General features: G+C 39.2%; 1 protein-coding gene across 1 annotated transcript in view; it reads left to right on the plus strand.

Annotated features, from left to right (window-relative positions):
* The first annotated feature begins 2439 nt into the window (after window positions 1–2439).
* Window positions 2440–18166, plus strand: part of LOC139546568 (5-hydroxytryptamine receptor 1F-like) — a 41643-nt gene continuing 25916 nt past the window's right edge. Inside the window, exon 1 of the mRNA XM_071355105.1 lies at window positions 2440–2776. The gene's annotated coding sequence lies outside the window, so the exon portion shown is untranslated. The remainder of the gene's footprint in view (window positions 2777–18166) is intronic.

The raw sequence follows: 18166 nt of genomic DNA on the forward strand, positions 1-18166 counted from the left end.
AGGATCTCTCTGTACTTTGCTTTGTTCATCTTTCCCTCGATCCTGACTTGTCTCCCAGTCCCTGCCGCTGAAAAACATCCCCACAGCATGTTGCTGCCACCACCATGCTTCACCATAGTGTGTTATTTATCCTTTATTTAACCAGGAAGGGCTCATTGAGATTTTAAATCTCTTGGTATTGGCCAACTGATGAGCGGTGCATGGTTTCCTCCAGATGTGACGCTATGCATTCAGGCCAAAGAGTTCAATCTTGGTTTCATTAGACCAGAGAATCTTGTTTCTCATGGTCAGAGAGTCCTTTAGGTGCCTTTTGGCAAACTCAAAGTGGGCTGTCATGTGCTTTTTACTGAGAGGTGGCTTCCGTTTTGCCACTCTACCATAAAGGCCTGATTGGTGGAGTGCTGTCCTTCTGGAAGGTTCTCCCATCTCCACAGACGAACTCTGTCAGAGTGACCATCGGATTCTTGGTCACCTCCCTGACCAAGGCCCTCCTCCCCCGATTGCTCAGTTTGGCCAGGCCGTCAGCTCTAGGACGAATCTTGGTGGTTCCAAATTTCTTCCATTTAAGAATGATGGAGGCCACTGTGCTCTAGGGGACCTTCAGCTGCAGAAATGTCTAGGTACCCTTCCCCAGATCTGTGCCTTGACACAATCCTGTCACGGAACTCTACAGACAATTCCTTTGACCTCATGGCTTGATTTTTGCTCTGACATGCACTGTCAACTGTAGGACCTTATATAGACAGGTGTGTTCCTTTCCAAATCATGTCCAATCAATTGAATTTACCACAGGTGGACTCCAATCAAGTTGTAGAAACATCTCAAGGATCATCAATGGAAACAGGATGCACTTGAGCTCAATTTCGAGTCTCATAGCAAAGGGTCTGAATACTTATGTAAATAAGGTATTTCTGTTGTTTTTTCATACATTGGCAAACATTTCTAAAAACCTGTTTTCGCTTTGTCATTATGGGGTATTGTGTGTATATTGATGAGATAAAAAATATATATTTTAGAATAAGGCTGTAATGTAACAAAATGTGGAAAAGATGAAGGGGTATGAACAATTTCTGATTGCACTCTAAGTATGGCCCCCATGCAATACTAAAGTCTAATATATTCACAGTGAGAGTTCAACTGCAATTAACTAATTTGTATTTTGTTTAATTTATATAACATTCCGACCTTGTTTAGCATTATCTAGTCCAAATATGGCATGATTCCACTATTTGTATCCGTTTGAATCGCTTTCAATAAGGGACTTTTATTTTGAAGCAAAACAGAAATAATCGTTATTGTGGCTAGCTTCACACAGGTTCCGCGCAGATTGGCTACCTACTTATAGCCAGTGCTTAATAATTTCAAAATCGGGAGGTGCCAGAACAAAAAGTGAGCGCAGAATCCTTTTTAATACCGCACAAATAAATGATCGAAATGGCAGAATACTTTGATACTGACAAACTGAGATGAATAAAAACGACCTGGTCTTGAATGCATCAATAGCCTAGTCCTAGGTGTGGAGACATATTGTAGACTACAATATGAGGAGGAAATTATATCCTAAAAATGCTTTTCAGTTTCACTGACTCACCCAATGGTGAGCAGCTCACTTGCTGGTGATGCCGGATGCGCTCGTACAAAAAGCTTACCTCTCTTTTGTTTTACTTTATAACACAATATTTGGAAGTTGATCAAATATTTTGGTAACCTACAGCATAGTCTTCTCTTTTCAGCAGGAGCCATTTGCTTTCCAACCTGTGTTTTCCCTCGATTGTATTTGAAAAATGGCTAAAGGCCTGTTTTGTCTAAATGCTGTTTTTTCGCTGACAGATTTGCCTCGCGTTCCCGACTGCAGGCCTTGTTATTTGGCTACAATCCACAGCTAGGCTATTTAAAAAAAGAAGAAGCTATAGATCCTCTGTGGCTAAATGATAGGCCTTCCCATGGTGTAGTAGGCTATTCTGAATTATTTCATTTGTTTCTGAACAGACAGTGGTAATTATATAACTTTGGCAAATGCATATACATTCATCAGGGGTGCTGCAGTTCCTTCAGAGCCCTTCGCGCGATTCTATAAGGAAACACATGATGAAGTGCAACGCTGGAGAGATGAGAGTTGCAGGCTCATGTCTATCAGAGCAGAGAGGGTGAGAGATCATATGAAGTTAATCTCATTCTAGTTATGTGAGAGATACTGGCACGCTTCTCACACAGCCACCGCCACCCGTTGGTCTCAAACGTAGGTTACAATGTTGCGCAAATCATAAATCCGGCCCAGCCCACCCCGAATCAACACTTAGAATATTAGGCCCGGGCTGAAAAGCAACTTTTTCACATTACGTTTTTTTGTGGGGGCAGGAGAATTAACGAAGAGGCAATTCGAATGAATTTTGATCACTTTTCTTTGAATTTTTACATAGCAAAAAGTGTGGAAAAAAATCATGCTAAGAGCTCAAAAAAGCACTGACTACAGCTCAATTCCCTGGCTATTGAGCGCTGCTGGTGCACGATATTAAATGTTGGAGGACCACCCTTGCGCGTGCGGGCTCCCAATTGCGTATTCGTGGATGGCGTGAGGGCGTCAGTAACCAAAGAGAGTCGCCGTGTAGAGTAGATCTATATGATATACATCACCTCCTCGCTACCTCCTCCGCCCCGCTCAAACACCCAAACCTACAAACCCCGGCCAGGGAACGAAACACCGGTACATAGGCGGGAGGACACCATTCAGAAGATCAACCCACAACTGACAGCTTTATCGCCGTTGAGAACACAGGTGAGGAAATGCTGCGAGTTTATTCACGGTCGGTCGTTATAATATTGCAAATTCTAAATAATTTCACTTTCCGTAAGGTGTGAATTTTTGCAACCGAACAGATAAGTTGAATGTGCGGGAATCCAAATGAATGGCTGGCAGTTGCAGGTGGCCTTGGAACCATTTCCTTCCATTCTCCTTCCATTCACAGCATTATGTTTTAGCCTACTGAAATGACTCTTTTTAATTGTCTTGAAATTGAGAAATTATTTTAATGAAACCAAGATAGTAACCTTCTGACTACAGTTTCCCCTGAAAATGATCGTCCCTGGTCTTGTTTCATGGTCCTGTGCATTATGCATGTAATGATTCCATAGTGATTTATATAGAGTTCCTGTGCAGGCGGCTATTTAGATTGTCACTGGTTATTAACTAGCAGGGAGAGGAAAGCTTCAACCCCCTCTCAACCCTCCCTTCCTCTCTTCCCCTCTTCCTCTTTTCCCTTCATCCACTATCCTCCCATTCTTATAGCCTGGCTGTGTGTTTCTGTATTAATTACTAATTTGACCCATTTTCTAATGAGAGCAAGCATTCAGAGCAGTCCTGTAATGCAGGGTTTCCCAAACACGGTCCTGGGGCCCCACCTGGGTGCACATTTTGCTTGATGATGGGTTGGTTATTTGAATCAGCTGTGTAGTGCTAGGGAAGTAAACCAAACCCAGTGTTGGCGAAGCTACACTGTAAAACTTTCCCCTGTAAATTTACAGCATTGTACTGGCAGCAGAGTTGCCAGCTAAATAATGTGATTTTACTTTACAGCAGGGATGCTGTAAAAACATTTACAGTAAGAAAAACAGTATTGCATTAAACAATACAGCATTATACATATAGACTCAATGGTTGCAAAAATGGGAAGAGGTCTGTCCATGATAGGGTGTTGCTCTGCCTTCTTGACACCTCAGTCGACCAGACAGGTCCTAAAGGCCCTAGTTTTGTTGCACCTGGATTACTGCCCAGCTGTGTGGTCATGTGCGGCAAAAGACATAAGTAAATTGCAGTTGGTCCTAAACAAAGCAGCACATATCACACTTAGACGTACACGGAGGGAGTGTCAGTAACATGCATGTCAGTCTCTCCTGGCTCAAAGTTGAGGAGAGATTGATTGCATCACTATTGGTCTTTGTGCGAGGTATTGATATGATGAAGGTACGGAACTGTCTGTTCAAGCTGTTGACACACAGTTCAGACACTCATCGGTACAACACAAGACATGCAACCAGAGGTTTCTTCACAGTCCCCAGGTCCAGAGACTAGGAAGCGCACAGTATTAAATATATGCATTACTACATGGAACTCTGCCACTCCAGGTAACTCAAGCTAGCAATAAAACCAGTAATAAAAAATAGATAAAATAACACCTTACTGCACAAAGGGGACTGTGAAGAGACACAGCCATTTAATATATATTGTTATGTAATTTGCACTGAATTATATATTAGACCTAGATATTGTGTGTACATACTGATATGTAGGCTATGTGTGGTGTTTTAAATGTACAGCATGTATTTCATTCCTTGACTAATAATCAAATCAAATCTAATTTTATTTGTCACATGTGCCGAATACAACAGGTGTAGGTAGACCTTACTGTTAAAACTTTTTTACAAGCCCTTAACAAACAAAACAGTTCAAGAAATAGAGTTAATAAAATATTGACTAAATAAACTAAAGTAAAAAAATCTAATCAATCAAAAAGTAAACAAGAAATGTACATAACAATAACTAGGCTATATACAGGGGGTACCGAGTCAATTTGCAGTGGTACAGGTTAGTTAATCGGAATGGCCGATTTCAAATTTTCATAACAATCGGTAATCTGCATTTTTGGAAACCGATCATGGCCGATTACATTGCACTCCACGAGGAGACTGCGTGGCAGGCTGACTACCTGTTATGCGAGTGCAGCAAAGAGCCACGGTAAGGTGCTAGCTAGCATTAAACGTATCTTATAAAAAACAATCAATCTTAACATAATCACTAGTTAACTACACATGATTGATGATATTACTAGTTTATCTAGCTTGTCCTGCGTTGCATATAATCGATGCAGAGCCTGTTAATTTATCATTGAATCATAGCCTACTTTGCCAAACGGTTATTTAACAAGCGCATTCGCAAAAAAAGCACTGTCGTTGCACCAATGTGTACCTAACCATAAACATCAACGCCTTTCTTAAAATCAATAAACAAGTATATATTTTTAAACCTGCATATTTAGTTAATATTTCCTGCTAACATGATTTTCTTTTAACTAGGGAAATTGTGTCACTTCTCTTGCGTTCTGTGCTACAGAGTCAGGGTATATGCAGCAGTTTGGGCCGCCGGCTCGTTGCGAACTGTGTGAAGACCAACTTCGCCAAACGGGGGATGATTTAACAAAAGCGCATTTGCGAAAAAAGCACAATCGTTGCACGAATGTACCTAACCATAAACATCAATGCCTTTCTTAAAATCATTACACAGAGGTATATTTTTTTAAACCTGCATATTTAGTTAAAAGAAATCCAGGTTAGCAGGCAATATTAAACTAGGGAAATTGTGTCACTTCTCTTGCGTTAATTGCATGCAGAGTCAGGGTATATGCAACAGTTTGTGCCGCCTGGCTCGTTGCAATCTAATTTGCCAGAATTTTACGTAATTATGACATAACATTGAAGGTTGTGCAATGTAACAGCAATATTTAGACTTATGGATGCCACCCGTTAAATAAAATACGTAACGGTTCCGTATTTCACTGAAAGAATAAATGTTTTGTTCTCGAAATGATAGTTTCCGGATTTGACCATATTAATGACATAAGGCTCGTATTTCTGTGTGTTATTATGTTATACTGTAGTTAAGTCTATGATTTGATATTTGATAGAGCAGTCTAACTGAGCAGGGGTAGGCAGCAGCAGGCTCGTAAGCATTCATTCAAACAGCACTTTTGTGCGTTTGCCAGCAGCTCTTCCCTGTGCTTCAAGCATTGAGCTGTTTATGACTTCAAGCCTATCAACTCCCGAGATTAGGCTGGTGTAACCAATGTGAAATGGCTAGCTAGTTAGTGGGGTGCGCGCTAATAGCGTTTCAATCGGTGACGTAACTCACTCTGAGACCTTGAAGTAGTTGTTCCCCTTGCTCTGCAAGCTTTTGTGGAGCGATGGGTAACGATGCTTCGAGGGTGGCTGTTGTCGATGTGTTCCTGGTTCGAGCCCAGGTTGGGGCGAGGAGAGGGACGGAAGCTATACTGTTACACTGGCAATACTAAAGTGCCTATAAGAACATCCAATAGTCAAAGTTATATGAAATACAAATGGTATAGAGAGAAATAGTCCTATAATAACTACAACCTAAAAGTTCTTACCTGGGAATATTGAAGACTCATGTTAAAAGGAACCACCAGCTTTCATATGTTCTCATGTTCTGAGCAAGGAACTTAAACGTTAGCTTTTTTACATGGCACATATTGCACTTTTACTTTCTTCTCCAACACTTTGTTTTTGCATTATTTAAACCAAATTGAACATGTTTCATTATTTATTTGAGGCTAAATTGATATTATTGATGTATTATATTAAGTTAAAATAAGTGTTCATTCAGTATTGTTGTAATTGTCATTATTACAAATAAATAAATAAAAATCGGCCGATTTAATCGGTATCGGCTTTTTTTGGGGGGGCGAAATATATTTCTCCCATGGGCAAAGAAATTCAAAAGGGGTGATGGTTTTAATTAATATTAACTTTGATCCAAATGTGCAACTTGTCCAAACAGATCCTCAAGGTAGATGGATTATTTTAAATATGTTATTGGGGAGGGATCACGTGACCCCTGAACGAGATGGCCGCATGAACTAGGAGCTCCGCACAAGTAGTTTCCAATTCCTAATCTTACCTCCACTTCAAGTTTAAACTCATTTAGCTTTAGTCAAAAAGTCATGGCGGCTACAAAAGGCGACACTACAGGTGACATTTTTACCCGGACTCGAGCACTAGCGACGGAAAAAGCCTCCAAGAAGCAGCTAGCTTCAGAAAAAGCTAGCGCCATTAGCCAGGAGCAAGAGGACCCGTTCCCCCCCCGAGGCCCAACGAAGGCCAACCTCGCACTCTGTCGAAGACATCTTTTCTGAGCTGAGATCCCAACGTACAGAACTCAACACTAAACTAGATGCCATTAACGCTCAGCTCAGTGCGATAGGGGGCAAGGTGACAATCCTGGAAAATGCTTTGCCTGACATAAACAACAAGATAACCATAAACGCGGGGCGCCTGGACGAGGCAGAGAGGCGAATCCTATCCACGGAAAACTTATTGACAGACGCCATGGAAACAATAGCATATGCTAAAAAAAAAATAGAGCAGCTGGAAGAGAAAACAGAGGACCTGGAAAACAGGGGGCGAAGGAATAATTGTGTTCTATTAAATCTGGGCGAAAAAGAAGAGGGAAACATGCCACTGATCCGCTACCTGCAAGACAAACTTCCCGAGTGGCTCCACCTGTCCACCGACAGACCCATAGAACTCGAGAGAGCTCACCGAGCACTGAGGCCCCCACCAGCAGCCAGACAACCACCGCGCCCAATCACCATACGTTTCTTGAGATTCACCGACAAGGAACGAGTCCTACAGGCGGCGAAAACCAACACCATTACAGTGGGAAACGCCAAACTCATCTTGCTCCAGGACCTGTCAGCTGGAATACGCCGAAAGCGCCGAGAGTTTGACGAGGTGAAGAAATGCTCCATTGACCGAGGCATCTTTAGGGGATTCAAATACCCAAACGAGCTCAGGATTCTTTACCAAGGAGCCCTGCGACACTTCAAAACTCCCGAAGAGGCAAAACGTTTTTTGAAAGACAACCCCGGTCAATGAGAAATGGACCAATGACTAAATGCGATTACTATTATTACTAAAGGAGGTAAGACAACATATAGCCGATATCCAAAGACCCACCCGCCCTGCTAAATGTCATTATAGCCGTCTAATCTATATTTATGTTCCTTTAGCTGAGAGGGATAGGCTCCATATTATAACCTAGGCCTACTATATGTAGGCTGGGCTATTGATTTTATTTTCTCCCATTTTTAATGTGGTCTGGACGGGGGCTACGTTGTCATTTACCCAATGCGGGGCGGAGAGGATGAGGCATTTCTTTGGTGGGGAGGGGGAGACGTTGTGCGTTGCTAACTGTTCCCGGTTTTTTTGTTGTTGTTGTGGGAACACAGAATTGTGACTGAGCGGGGAGGTAATAGATCCAACGGGATATGTCGAGTTGTTTGGGAACTCGGCTGGGGTGTTCAGAGACTGTTATTTTATGTAAACCATTTATTTTCCTTTTATGTGAACGCAGCTGTAACTACTATCCACCTTTACCCAGAGATGACTTGCACTAAAGTTCGATTACTGTTCGATGACGATGACTAGTACCTTAAATCTATTGACATGGAACTGCCATGGTCTAGGTCATGCAATAAAACGGAAAAAGATACTATGTGCTCTAAAAAAGGAAAAAGCAGACATCGCGCTATTGCAAGAGACACACCTCTGTGATGCTGAACATGCCAAACTCCGCAGAGCTTGGGTGGGACAGGTGTATTTCTCATCTTTCAAATCCAACAGTAGAGGCACAGCCATACTTATCCATAAGAATGTTCCATTCATAATTGACAAAAACATATCTGATCCGGAGGGGAGATTTATTTTGATAACTGGGTCACTGTATGGGCAACCAATTACTCTCTTAAACATATACGCCCCTAACACAGATACTCCTGCTTTTATGTCGAAAATGATAACCCTGTTCAATGAGCATTGTGTTTCCTTTGGAGTGTTGGCCGGAGATTTTAATTGTACCCTGAACCCAACCCTAGACAAATCATCTCAAGTCCCCACCACAAATCCTAGATCTGCAAAGATGTTGAACTCTCTTACTAAAGAGATGGGACTGATAGATATCTGGAGAGAGACTAATAGCTCATCTATGGACTATACATACTACTCTAATGTCCATAACACCTACTCCCGTATAGATTACATTTTTATCCCAAAGAGTTTCATAAATTCAGCCACGTGTAGAATCGGACCCATAGCGCTTTCGGATCACGCCTTTGTCCACCTCCGCTTTGACCTCTGCAAAAACATCCCGAGGTCAAAGAGCTGGAAATTCAACACCTCCATGCTATCAAACGAAGCATTCCATACATTGGTAACTACATGGATAGACAACTACACACAAGACAACAAAGATTCTCCTGTTTCTCCGGCCACAATGTGGGACGCTGCTAAAGCCACACTAAGAGGTCATCTAATTGCATATGCTTCCTCTAAGAAAAAAGCAATGGAAGCACACAGGCTAGATCTGGAGAGGGAGCTGGAACGCTGTGAAAAAGTACATAAACAATCCACAGACAGCACCTCCTGGAGTCAACTTAAAGCAGCCAAAGCCAAACTGAATTTGGACTATACTCGGGAGATTAAAAAAAAAGTTTTCTTTACTAAACAGAAATACCATGAGTATAGCAATAGGCCTAGTAGATTGCTTGCTTATCAATTAAAAAAAGAGCAGTCAGAGCGTACAATTATGGCTATCCGAACAGCAGAGGACGAGGTCACATATGACCCAAAAAATATCAATTTAACTTTTCATGATTTTTACTGCAAACTATATACCTCTGAGAGAAAACACACAGAAGCAGAACTCCACTCCTTCCTAGAGGGAATCTCGCTACCTAAACTATCAGAGACTGACCAAGAAGATCTCAACTCCCCCTTCACTCCTGAGGAGATCCTGGAGGCAATTACCTCCATGCCACCTAACAAGTCCCCAGGCCCAGATGGATTCCCCAGAGAGTTCTACAAAGCTTTTTGGCCCCAGCTTAGCCCTATTTTCATGCCAATGCTGGAGGATTTTTGCAAAAACGGAGTTCTCCCAGACTCAATGCGCACAGCTCGCATTACAGTGTTGCTCAAAAAAGACAAGGACCCCCTATCCTGCTCCTCCTTCCGGCCCATAAGCTTGTTGGATTTCGACTACAAAATAATTACCAAATTGCTGGCCAAAAGACTAAACACTCTTCTTCCCAAAATAATAAAAGCGGACCAAACTGGATTTATTAGAGACAGATACTCTTCTGATAACATTCGCCGTCTTTTTGATATTATTGATCAAGTAAACGCACAGAAGACCCCTGTCCTGCTGGCTTCACTGGATGCTGAGAAGGCGTTCGACAGGATGGAGTGGAGCTTTTTGTTCTCAGTCTTAGAAAAGTTCAATATGGGCCCAAACTTTATTAAATGGATCAAATCACTATACTCTCATCCAAATGCCATGGTGACTACTAACGGACTGAACTCTGACAGATTCTCTTTGGGACGGGGCACAAGACAAGGGTGCTCGCTATCCCCCCTGCTCTACTTGTTGGGGGCGGAGCCTCTGGCAGAGTTGATAAGGAGCAATTCAAGTATTACAGGTGTTCCTGCATGCGGCCTGCAGCACAAGATTTCGCTTTACGCGGATGATGTCTTGCTCTACATATCCAACCCTGAGAAATCCCTTCCTCCCATTTTAGACACAATTGCTCAGTATGGCACGTTTTCAGGTTATAAGATAAATTTTAACAAATCCACTGTCTGCCCTCTCAATATTACACTCACCAGTTCTATGAAGACACTATGCCCATTCCAATGGAAGACACAGGGGTTTCAATACCTTGGGATATTCATAACACCAGATCTGAATAGGCTTTTCAAGGAGAATTATCTTCCACTCCTGGATCGAATCAAAAACAACCTCCAAACCTGGATCTCCCTCCCAATTAGCTTAGTAGGAAGAATTAATGTAATCCGTATGAACATCCTCCCTAGACTGAACTATTTATTTCAGATGCTCCCATGCTATCTCCCAGCTTCCTTTTTCAAAACAATTAACCAAAGCATCACCAAATTTATATGGGGCAATAAAAAACCTAGGATCAAGCTCTCCACTCTATCGAAACCTGAATCTAAGGGCGGTCTTGCCCTTCCCTCCCTTCAATTGTACTACTGGTCCGCCCAAATCCGCAACATGCTAACATGGATCACAAACAGACAAGAGTCAACGTGGATCCAGATAGAAGCCCAATCCTGTGGTTCATTGCCACTAAGCTCAACTATATTCATTAATAACTTTAGTGAAGTGGGCAACATAGCCAAAACATTTGTGATTTACAGCACCCTACTAGCGTGGAGGGACTGTAAGAAATACCTGGGCATCTCCTCCCAAATATGCTCTCACTCGCCTATAGTAGGCAACCCAGACTTGCCAAAAGCCCTGAGGGATGCCAACTTTAATCTTTGGCATACTCTAGGAATCAGGACCTTTTCAGACCTATTTCATCAGAAGACCACTACACTGAAATCCTTTCAAGAGCTCTGCAGTGAATTCAATGTGCCAAGATCCCATTTTTTTAAAAAATATCTTCAAATTAGACATGTCATCTCCTCATTTACTTCCAAGAGGAGGTTTAGAACTCAGTTGAACGAAGTTGAAACCCTTCTTGTCACAGCACAATCCATTAAAGGCAAAATATCCTATATCTATAGACTCCTTTCTGAGAAAGGAGGCTCCTCCTTTACTCCTTTGAAAATAATCTGGGAAAAGGACCTTGGTCTGACTATCAGTGATGAGTTATGGGCGGAGGTTTGCGACAGGGTATACTGCTCCTCTACTAATGTAAAAATGAAAGAATCGAATTACAAATTTTTGTACAAATTTTATTACACTCCCTTGAGACTCCATAAAATGAAAACAGACATTTCTCCTAACTGTAAAAGATGTACCTCTGAAAGTGGAACCTATATGCATGTATTTTGGAGCTGTAGAGAGATTGCCAGATTTTGGCAATCTATACATACTGCTGCACAGAAAATACTAGATGTACAGTTTGATATGACCCCGTGTCTCTATCTTCTTAATGCCCAGCAGGACTTTGTTCTTGATCCTGACAGAGAAAATTTGCTCATGACCATTACATACTTTGCTAAGAAATGTATCCTTCTATTGTGGGCCTCTAGTACCTCTCCTACATTTAAAATGTGGATTGACCAGATTGTTGACTTTCTCCCTCTTGAAAAGCTCACTTATGACCTCCACAAGAGACAGCCCAAGTTTGATAGACTCTGGTCTCCACTACTCCACTATATCTCAAATTGGACAGAGTGAATGGGGGGATCGGGGAGGTGAGCAGATGCGTGTTGTGTAAGGTGCTGTAAAATCTAAAAACTAATCATTGGCTCGTCATCTCAGCTAAGGCTGGAAATAGCAAATAAGAACCTTGATAGTGCTGCTGCAAGTTCTACATTTTAAATTTTGTTATAATTATTATTTGTGTGTATGTGTGTATGTATGTATATGTAGGTATGTATATATGTATATATATATATATAACATTTATTTTTATTTTTATTATTATTATTATTATTATTAGTTGTTTTTTTAAGTCTGTCACATCTGTGAATGTGGAATGTGTTTGGTTGGTTGTTTGAAAACTTAATAAAACTTTAAATTGAAAAAAAAATATATATATGTTATTGGACAATAAACATATATGGCTTATTAACCTATACGGTCCGAATAATGATGATCCAAGCTTCTTTGACAATATATATAAGAATGTATCAACTCTACAAGCAACACTAGACTCTATTATTATAGTGGGAGATTTTAATACGGTCTTAAATACCTCTATGGACCGGAAAGGAAATCACACTACAAACTATCACCCTCAGGCACTTAAGGAAATCAGGAATGTCATGGATATATTGGAATTAGTGGATATATGGAGACTTAAATACCCTGACCTAGTGAGATATACATGGCGGAGGCTTAATCAAGCTAGTCGCCTTGACTACTTTCTTATATCATTCTCTCTGGCACCAAAAGTTAAAAAGTGTTTGATAGGGGACAGAATGCGGTCGGACCATCACATAATTGGCATATATATTACTCTTACAGAATTTCCACGTGGGCGAGGATATTGGAAATTTAATCAAAGCCTACTAGATGATAAATTGTTTAGAACTAGGACAGAAGAATTTATAACTGACTTTTTTAGACATAACATAGGTACAGCAGATCCCCATATTGTATGGGACACTTTTAAGTGTGCCTTTAGAGGCCATGCAATTCAGTACTCATCTATAAAACAAAAGCAATTTCGATCAAAAGAGTCCATATTAACAAAGGAAATTGAAGGACTAACAGTACAGTTAGATAACAATAAAAACGGTACCATAGAGGCACAGAATAAGTTAGAGGAAAAACAAAAAGAAATGGAGGAACTTATTCAAGAAAGATCCAGTGTAATATATTACAAAAATAAAGCTAACTGGATGGAATATGGGGAAAAATGCACCAAATTCTTTTTCAATCTTCAATATAGAAATGCTACCAAAAAAAACGTATTAAAACTTGTTACAAATGATGGAGTCACGCATGATTCACCAAATGATATTTTGAAAGAGGAAGTAAAGTACTTTAAGAATATATTTTCGTTTCAGGCTCCTCCATCTCCACTAACTGAAACTAATTGTATGGATTTTTTCCCTAATAATAATGTAAAATTAACATCTGTACAGAAAGACTCATGTGAAGGCCTAATTACAGAGGAGGAACTACTTGATGCAATTGGGGCCTTTAAGGATGGGAAAACTCCAGGACTGGATGGCATACCAGTGGACTGGATGGCATACCAGTTTTTTTATATACTCAAAGGACCACTATTAGCTTGTTTTAACCACTCCTATATAAATGATAGATTATCAGACACGCAACAAGAAGGTGTGATATCATTATTACTGAAACAGGACCCAAGTGGTATATATAAAGATCCAGTCCATTTAAAAAATTGGAGACCTCTTACACTTCAGTGTTGTGATGCAAAAATCCTAGCAAAATGCTTGGCGCATAGAATAAAAAAAGTCTTGTCAGATATTATTCATCCTAATCAGACAGGTTTTTTACATGGACGATACATTGGAGATAATATAAGGCAAGTACTGGAAACAATAGAACACTATGAAATATCGGGGACACCAGGCCTGGTTTTCATAGCTGATTTTGAAAAGGCTTTTGATAAAGTACGACTGGAGTTTATATATAAATGCCTAGAATATTTCAATTTTGGGGAATCTCTTATAAAATGGGTAAAAATTATGTATAGTAACCCTAGGTGTAAAATAGTAAATAATGGCTACATCTCAGAAAGTTTTAAACTATCTAGAGGAGTAAAACAAGGTTGTCCACTATCGGCATATCTATTTATTATTGCCATCGAAATGTTAGCTGTTAAAATTAGATCAAACATTAATATTAAGGGATTAGAAATCCAGGGCCTAAAAACTAAGGTGTCATTGTACGCTGATGATTCATGTTTTCTTTTAAAACCACAACTAGAATCTCTCCACGGCCTCTTAGAGGATCTAGATACATTTGCTATCCTCTCTGGATTAAAACCAAATTATGATAAATGTACCATATTACGTATTGGATCACTAAAAAATACACATTTTACATTGCCATGTAGTTTACCAATTAAATGGTCTGACGGTGATGTGGACATACTCGGTATACAAATCCCAAAAGAAAGAAATGATCTCACTCCAATAAATTTTTATAGAAAGTTAGCAAAAATAGATAAGATCTTGCTACCATGGAAAGGAAAATACCTGTCTATTTGTGGGAAAATCACCCTGATTAACTCTTTAATCATATCACAGTTTACCTATTTGCTTATGGTTTTGCCTACACCTAGTGACCTGCTTTTTAAATTATATGAACAAAAAATATTCAATTTTATTTGGAACGGCAAGCCAGATAAAATTAAAAGGGCCTATTTATATAACGAATATGAATTCGGAGGGCAGAAATTATTAAATATTAAAGCATTAGACCTCTCACTAAAGGCATCAGTCATACAAAAGTTATACTTAAATCCAAACTGGTTCTCTAGTAGATTGGTACGAATGTCTCATCCTATGTTCAAGAAGGGCCTTTTTCCCTTTATTCAGATTACACCTGCTCACTTTCGGTTGCTTGAAAAGGAAATAATCTCCAAAATATCTTTATTTTTTAAACAAGCCTTAGAAAGTTGGTTGCAATTTCAGTTTAATCCACCTGAAAGGACGGAACAAATAGTACAACAAATCTTGTGGTTAAATTCAAATATAGTAATTGATAAAAAAAACTGTATTTATCGAAGAAATTTTAAAAAAAGGTATAATTTTTGTGAATGATATCATAAATAGGACTGGTGGAGTAATGTCACACATGCAGCTAACACAGACATATGGAAATGTCTGCTCTACCCAAAATTACAACCAATTAATTGCAGCATTACCACAAAAATGGAAGAGGCAGGTGGAAGGGGATAAAAGTAAGGAACTTGTATGTCGGCCTTATATTAAAGAACATAAATGGTTAAAGAAAAGTGTGATAAATAAAAACATATACCAATTTCATTTAAGGACCAAAAAACTTACAGCTGTGCCATATAAATTGCAAAATAGTTGGGAAGAGATTTTCGATGTACCCATTCCATGGCACATGGTTTATGAATTGATACGCAAAACAACGCCGGATTCAAAACTTTGAATTTTTCAATTTAAATTATTGTACAAAATTCTTGCAACTAATAGAATGTTATATATATGGGGGATACAATCTTCTCAGCTCTGTAGATTCTGCTGTGAGGAGGCAGAGTCATTAGACCATTTATTTTGGTATTGTCCGCATGTAGCTCGTTTTTGGTCACAGGTCCAGGAATGGTTGAAGAATTGCAACATTTGCGTAGAACTAACGCTACAGATAGCAATACTGGGGGATTTGAAAAGCCATAGTCAATCAATCAATAATATAATAATTATTTTAGCAAAAATGTTTATTTTTAATTTACAATCCGTGGAAGCTATGAGAATAGGAAGATTCAAATCTTTTGTGAAGCATCACAGCACAGCTGAAAAATATATGGCAAATAAAAATCCGAAATGGATGATGTTGGAAGATAGATGGGAAAGGTTGAGTGGAGCTGAAGGGTGGGACTAATAACAAGATAAACAATGTAGGGCATACGGGATCTGTGAAATGTGTATAGGTGCGGAGCTATTGTGAAATAGCACAGTTACAAGTGGAAATCAAACTGGATGGACAACAGAAATAGAGGAAGGACTAAGAACAAACAAGAGAGAACTATTATAAAGTAGACTGTGTCTGTAAATGTGTATAAGATGTATAAATTGAAGGTAAAAACAGAAATGTTTATCAGTTTACTCCAATTGGGGGATCGGTGGTAGGGTTTGCAGGGAATAATAATAAAGGTATACTCTTTAAAAAAAAGTATGTATGTCTATGTAGGTATGTGTATGTATATATGTGTATATGTATGCATACGTGAATGGATATATATATTTACCCAAAAAAATATGGGGGATTGGAAATGATGCAGACAATTACATTGGAAACAACATTCTTTCCGCAATATTAAGCTGATCCACCCCCCAAAAAAAAAAAAAAATAATAATAATAAAAAATAAAAAATAAAAGCTGTAACATAACAGAATGTGGAAAAAGGGAAGGGGTCTGAATACTTTCCGAATGCACTGTATACAGTGACTACTGTGCCAAACAGACCAAGGACATGGCAAATACTCAACCATTTAAAGGTCAATTCATTTGTTTTTTCCTAAAATCATTACAGTTGAAAATGTTAAACAATTAAATTCTATCCATAATTAAAAATTCCAAATAATAAACAATTCAAACAATAAGTAATCAATCAATTCAAATTAGGAAAACCAAATAGTCATCCAATCAAACAAAAACAAAAGCAATCAAGCAATCAATCAAAAAATAATCAGAAAAATATGTCAGTCTATTCATACAGTCCGTCAGTCTTGCTGCCACTCCAATCTGTCCTCTTTACACATGTAATTGTTGGAGCACTACTATCACATATCAGTTAAACTCTCACTCACAGGTGCAACAAATGTAGCCTCTTACAAGGCACGCTTCAAAATATGTTAATGAGACAGAAACAACAATACCATGCACCCACTAATGACCAATGTTTTTGGCTCTAAAAAGTCAGTTGTACAACTAAAATGTGTCTTCCGCATTTAACCCTCTGAATCAGAGGGGTGCGAGGGCTTCCTTAATCGACATCCACATCTTTGGCGCCCGGGGAACAGATTTTCACCTTGTCAGCTCAAGGATTCAATCCCGCAACCTTTAGTTTACTGGCCCAACACTCTAACCACTAGGCTACCTGACATTCTGTATTCTGTGTGGTGGAATTAAATGACATAGTAAAAAAACGTAACTTGTTTTTGCGGTAACTTACTAGCAACCAGTTAACTGTAAGTTACTGTAAAATAAAGGTACAGTATGTTACTGTAAATTCCAAATAAACTTTGGTTTAACAGTACATTGCTGTAAAGAAAGCACTTCTTTACAGTAATGTACTGTTAAACCAGAAGTTTCTTTGAAATCAATATTTGAAATTGCACGAACAGCACCAGAACATTAATCTTAAATGTATTTAGAATTTTGTTTCAGCAATACAACGCATTAAAACTAAAAGCAGATTTACCCTAGGAGTAGACCCTAGGAACCTCTAGAGGTAGCTAATCCTGTGAACGGGTTAGGCAAGTCAGGTGTCTATACTTCAACATCAAAGTTAGATAACATGGAAGTTTATGAATTAGGGCCTTGTAAACAAAAAGGGAGTAATGTAGAGATCTACAAGTCTTTAGCGAAGTCTAGCCAACCTTTTGATACAGGATACAGTGATGAGTATCAAAACTGCACTATGGTAGATGGCATCCAAAGGTTTAAGAGTAGGAGCAGCTGCACTTTGATGAATAATATCACCATAATCAAGAAGAAATAAAAAGGTTGACTGAATAATCTGCGCCCTACTGCCTAGAGAAAGGCGCCATCTGTTTCTGTAGAAAAAGCTAATTTAACTTAGCTTCTTAACCAGCTCCTCTATATGTTTTTTAAATGTCAAATCCATATCAATCAAAATGCCTAAGTATTTTATGTGGGAACACGTTCGATTGGAGAACCATCTAATGAGTGAACATGTAGTTCATCTGAAACATTCTTACGAGAGTTTGAAAATAACATGTATTTCGTTTTGCCTATATTAAGCACACGTTTTAAAATCAGCAAGCGATTCCTGCATGGCTATAAAATATGACTGTAGTTTTTACACAGCCAGATCAACAGTCGGGGCAATAGCATCCCTAATACTATAATTTGCATATAGATGAAGTTTACAGTCTAACAGATTGACCAATGGTGTTTATATAAATAGTCAAGAGAACTGGTCCCAAAATT

This window comes from Salvelinus alpinus, chromosome 20 (genome assembly GCF_045679555.1).
Source record: "Salvelinus alpinus chromosome 20, SLU_Salpinus.1, whole genome shotgun sequence".
NCBI lineage: Eukaryota > Metazoa > Chordata > Actinopteri > Salmoniformes > Salmonidae > Salvelinus > Salvelinus alpinus.